At 38.0% G+C, this 6,000-nt stretch overlaps 1 long non-coding RNA gene across 2 annotated transcripts in view; it reads left to right on the top strand.

Moving 5' to 3' along the window:
- The first annotated feature begins 2,006 nt into the window (after positions 1-2,006).
- The window catches only part of LOC122464374, a 118,919-nt gene continuing 114,925 nt past the window's right edge, over positions 2,007-6,000 (top strand). Inside the window, exon 1 of one of the 2 annotated variants that reach the window (XR_006288326.1) lies at positions 2,007-2,786. This is a non-coding gene — a long non-coding RNA (uncharacterized LOC122464374). The remainder of the gene's footprint in view (positions 2,787-6,000) is intronic. The other variant, XR_006288325.1, reaches the window with a different exon arrangement.

Below are 6,000 nucleotides of genomic sequence, written 5' to 3'. Positions count from 1 at the left end.
CCTTATTGCTTCAAATCTGTCAGATTTTCATTTAACAGCTGTTGTTGTCACTAATGCTTTTCATTGTTTTGCCCTGTTTAACTAATTTCAACAAATTGGGGAAGTAGGCGGGGACGGTGGGAGGAGAAGGGAAGTAGTCTAACAAACCTCAAGGTCTCATAATTCATTACAGGGGAAAAGGTATATTCCTGCAAAGGTCATTTTAAGGCTGATTAGGGCAGCAAAATGTTCACTGATTAAGCGTTGCCCAGGGAAGTATAAATAGAACCTTTCCTGATTAATGCCAGCTAAATGCTAGATCTGGACCCACAACATTCACAGCCCAGCTCTAGGCAAACAGATCTTCTGCCAAACAGTAGAAAAAGTGGAAGGTTCTTCAGATGTTAACATATGGGATGTTGAAGACCAGATGATGAATTTATTTTAATAATTTAATCTTTGCTGCAGAAGTGGTAAAATATCACTAATACTGGATGAATTTTTCCATATTGTCTGTCTTGCTAGATGAGCAGGCATCACTATGCTTCTTACAACACCTTTTCTTTCAAAATTAGTTTATTCAGTCATAGATCAAGGGCCCACCCTTACAATTTTCACTCAGACAAAACCCTATTAATGTAAGTTTTGCCTGAGTGAGGACTATATAGTCAAGTCTCAACAGACTAATATTAAACATTTCATGTTTTAATTGTGCTCCCTTTTACACACTTGCTATGCAACATAAGATTCCTGTTTTTATACTTCTCTAACATTGAAATGATCAATAGCAGTATTAACCGCAAAGAATTCTTGTTTAACATCAGGCTTTTATACACTTGATCTCTTCAGTTCTGTGTGTTTCCCTTCGTGAACATGAAGCCCTAAACCCTTCTGTGTAGCAATAACTTACCAGTCTAGATTTTTTTTTATCAATAGTTATCAAGCTTTGTGTGCTTAATGGGTAGTTCTTCAGTATTATTTGTATTGTGCTTAAAAAGAAAAGGAGGACTTGTGGCACCTTAGAGACTAACCAGTTTATTTGAGCATGAGCTTTCGTGAGCTACAGCTCACTTCATCGGATGCATCCGATGAAGTGAGCTGTAGCTCACGAAAGCTCATGCTCAAATAAACTGGTTAGTCTCTAAGGTGCCACAAGTCCTCCTTTTCTTTTTACGAATACAGACTAACACGGCTGTTACTCTGAAACCTGTATTGTGCTTGTATCTAAAGGGTCAATTAGAAATTGGGACCCTAGGTGGTGTATGCACACAACAAATTATTGGTTCTTGCCCCCAGAGAGTTTACAATGTAAGTAAGAGACAACAGGTGGGTTCAATAAACAGATGGGGACCACAAGGTGGTAATGAGACTATTCTAAGTTTAATGAGCAGCAGTCACAACACAACAAATGTCTGGCTCCTATTGAGTATTTTGCAGGCATGTCAGCAGTTTTAAGGATCAATTTGGAGGAAGTTAGCAGATAGCTATACTCTCCAAATGGCATTGTGGAGACTGATGTTTGTTGTGTCTCAGTTGTTTTCATATCATCAAGTATTCAGTTTTACAAGCACAAAATAGTTTTCTTGTTTCTTTGTTTGCTGGTCCTACAAGCTCAGCCTGGGAACTGAAAATGAAGCTGGGTTTATCATTTCATGTATATCATCACCAGTCATGAAGATCCTGCAGGCCAAATTCTGCTCTCAGTGACATCTGTGCAGCCTCCCTGTTTTTAAACAAGGGTATCCAGACAGAACTTGATCAAACCTTATTAAAATTTTATAAAGATACAGAAGGGATAGAATTCACTCACTCTCAGCTTTATTAGCTCTGCAGTGCTAGCAGGGATAAGTATGACTTCTTCACAAATGCCAGCAGATGACTGAATATACACACGGAGCAGATCTCTTGAGTAAATAGGTGCCATTTTTTACTTACCTTGGGTTGGCTTCTCCATGTGGGAATAATCAGGTGCAGCTGAGCCTAGGTAGATTTAGAACCTTAAAGAGAGAAAAGTGTTGCTCTCTAGAAGTCCCAGGCCCAGAGCTCTAGAGATAGGGGAATTGCTAGGTTCATGCTGTTTTAGTTTATAGGTAGTTTGGGGTGTGTGGGGAGAAGGATTTAACCCACAAACAGGAAATGTGGCTAGAGATGCTGTTGGGGTTTTGCTTTGTGTGGATATGCTTTTGATCTCACCAGTGCTACCCCCATGTTTATAATTCCATTTTCAAATTGTAGTAATGCTTTTCATAATGCCTAGATTCCCCCTCCCTCTACAGCTGGTGTTTCGCCTTCCTCAACACTTTAGTCCCAGACCGTTACAGGGTAGGGGAGCTCCCACCTTCATGGTGATGAGCTTGCACCTGCAGACTTTGTTGTCCTAGTTCTCCTACGTCCACTGCTGCTTTTGCAGCCTCTTCGGTCAAGGTTTCATAGCAATAGACACATCATAGGGCAATAGCAGAGCATCCTGCAAACTTCTTACCAGAGCCCCAGGTGTCTGCACAGCAGCATAGGGAACCTGGCTATTGCCTGTTGCTGTACTGCCCAAGGAAAACTACCAATTAAAATCCACTGGTAACACAGAAGCTGCTGCAGTGGATTTATCAGTTTCTTTATATCTTCAGTGCCTTCTGCTCTGGGTGCCTGTAGTTTTACAGAGTTAGCATATAACCCCATCTCTCCTCAGCCAGAGGCTGCAACTGTTTTGGCATTCCCACAATTCCTCTGTAGTAAACTTTTCTTCAGCGTTGCTGATTTAGAGTGCGTGCTTTTGTTCCAATCCAGCAGGAGCAGCATTTCAGTCGTTGGTGAGTGATCTTTATTTAAGCTGTGTTTTAAAAACTCTAGAGAGTTTGGGAATCTTAAGGATGAAAAATGGTTTTGATGAAGGCTAGCTGATTGTGAATTTAATTGTAAGAATTTACTCAGCTCCAGGGAGCAATACAGTAAAATGCTTTCATGTTACTCAGATAATAAATTAGAGGATAGAAAACCCCCCAAACAAACCAGCATATAGAATTGTTTTGACTTAACTGTATCATTTAAATCTTTTGTTGTTTGTTTGGCTAAGAGACCATCCCTTCTTTAATTCCGGCCTTGATGGTGTAGAAACTAAATATGTAGCTAAATTGTCTATCAGAAAACCTGCTGAAGACTAAGAAAGTTTTGAGTGATTATAGTGATTTGAGTGATTGACCCATCTGATCTATTTAGATTGTGAACCATTAAAATATTTAATTTTCTTACTCTTCACTTGCTAGGCAATGGAGATTATTAGGTTTAGTGAAGACGAGCTCTGGGACAAGCATGTATGGGGCCAGATCCTGCTGTTAGATATGATGGTATAAATCCAGAGTAACTCTGCCAAAATCAAGTATAACCAAAGGATTCATTTAATAGAGTCCAACATACAGTTTATAATACCAGAAATCTTTGAGCCAAACAATCTATATTTCACTTATTAAGAGACACCCCCCCCCTTTTTTTTGGCTCGCATGTCCCTGTTTCAAATTGTTTGTCTAATAGAAGATATCATGTTAGCTGATATCATGATATAGCTAGCTTGTATTTATTGAGCAAGGGTTTTGCTGAACAGTAGAATGTTCTTAATTGGAATAGATGCTGGTGGAAAAAGAAACATGGCAATTAAAGTTTTGTCCAAATTGTCAGAGGAATATATTGTGCTGACACAGATGCTTTTATTTTCATTAATTGCTTTAAATATATACCGTGAGAGCAACTATTACGTCAAGCATGTAAAAACAGGACATTTCAACAGTTAGATTTCTATCATAACATTAATTAAATCCCACTGCCCGTCCTGCATGTTGAAGACTATAGGCTAATCTACATAAATAGTGCAGTACTTTAAAGTGTGCATGTCACAGGGAGAACAGGAAAATGTAATGCTATTTGTGTGCAGTGTGCGGAAGGTAACGTTGCTCTGAGAGCCTTATGACTTTGAATGCTTCATCTCTCAGCCTTAATTTTACATTAATCAAGCCAAATATCTGTGGTCTCTAGAGATAAGCCTACAGCAAGATCTTAAAGATCCACAAACCCAAATTTTGCAAATAATGTCTACCTTTTAAAGGGATAATGTGAAACCTGGGATCAAAATGCCCCCTAAATCTTGGGGGGGGGGAGACGGGGTTGGGGGTTGAAAATACTGATGCAAATTTTGCATCTTCAACCCTCGAGTAGTTTTTGGGCAAGACGTGAGTGTATGTTACCGCATACTAAGCGCTGCTAATACAATCAGATATGCACAGAGTCCCATTGAATTGAATAGGGCTCCAAGTGAGCATAGGGTTCTGCCAGTAAGCATCTCATTGAAGGACCAGGGCGTAAATGCTTCACTTCTCTAGTCTACTTGGTCACCGTTTATTTTATGAGGACTTAACAGAGGCCTTTGGAAAGCTTGATTTTAATAAAAGTTAAAGGTTAGCTAGACATTTAAAGGGATATAGGGATGGTTTATTTTGTTCTACCTTTAAATGTTAGGATTAGTTTGAGAAGCAGAGACAGTGCAGAGATTAATGTTATGTATATAGAAAAAAGGAAAATATTGTCAGAGCCAAATTTCTGAAGCATTGTGTATGCAATTGAAGTAAAATAAAAGACCAATATTTTTCATCCTTGTGTTCTTGTGAGGGTGTTTTTGAATGTTTTGGGATGGTGTTCTGAATACCTTTTGGAAGGCATATTAAAAGAATAGGTATATGTGTTATTTTTATGTTTAAAATACGTTTATAAATCATTGTGGTAGGGAGGATTATGGAATCAGCTGCCACCCTTCATGTGAAACTGTGAGCCTGTAACTATACAGCTTATAAAGACTTATTACAGCTCTTCCCCTTGCCAGGTTTTTTCAGATTTGTACTCATAGGCAGGACACCTTCCTAAGGCATCTGAGGGGGTTGTCTTTTTAAATGAAATTGTATTGAGGGTTTATTCAATTTATAAAGATCCTGGATATAGTTAGTATATAGCATGTACCCGACGCTCATCCAAGAGCAGAGGTAAACAGTACATGGTGCAAATAATGAACATAACAAAATTAATGATAGAGCACGCTGCACAAAGGACCAGATGATTAAATATTGGAGAATTATGGCCACAGAAATACAGGGCGACGTTCTTGTCCCATTAAAGTCAATGACGGAACTCTCATTGACTTTTATAAGGGTGGGATTTCATAAGTGTGTCTATGCAGGTTATTTGACCCCCTCCTTGAATATATTTGGAGGTAAGGAGAGAAAAGATGAGTGAAAAGGGGGAATTATTCCACTATAGAATTCAAAATAGTATGAATGCAAATATTGTTCTGTTCCTATATCTCTAGGCCAGAGTGTTTTTAACATGCATTTATGATTCCATAAAGCTCTAAGTGGTCTCTCTATAGGTTTTTATTCATACCGATCACTGTTGCATCTGTGAATAATTTTTTGTGTTTAAGTTGTCTAGCAATTTTTATGACTATTTGTATTCAGTAGTGTCTAGAGGTCCCAAATAGGATCAGGGCCTCTTACCGCTAAGTGTTGTGTAGACACAGAATAAAAGACAGCCCATACCCTGAAAGGCTTATATAAATATTGGATCAGACACAACAAATAAGCTTTACAGAGTTGGGATGAGGGAAAAGAAGAGGAAGGGTAACTCAGAGAAGATTATGTAGCTATATGGGGAACATGCTGACTTCTGACTTGATGGAAAAGTTGTTTTTTTAATCTCTACTGGTTTTTAAAAATAATTTCCTATTTCTATTGTCTGAAGTCTATTACATTTAATCAAATACTTTTCTTGTAAATAAAATTATTTATCATTTGATGAGCTCTCTAAATAGTTAAATATTACTCAGTGAACAATGTATTTCACTAATGTCAAGTAAGTTGTTTATGAATAGATTTTTTTTTTTTGTATTTGACCTGCTCTCATCTATATTGTCTTTCATGACTACAAAATGAATAATGGTATGTGATAGATACATTCTGTGCCATTTAGTGAAGTATGTCTCCCTCA

Source organism: Chelonia mydas, chromosome 1, assembly GCF_015237465.2.
Source record: "Chelonia mydas isolate rCheMyd1 chromosome 1, rCheMyd1.pri.v2, whole genome shotgun sequence".
Classification (NCBI taxonomy): Eukaryota; Metazoa; Chordata; order Testudines; family Cheloniidae; genus Chelonia; species Chelonia mydas.
Note: the sequence above shows the minus strand (reverse complement) of the source record. Positions and strands in the feature narration are given on the sequence as shown.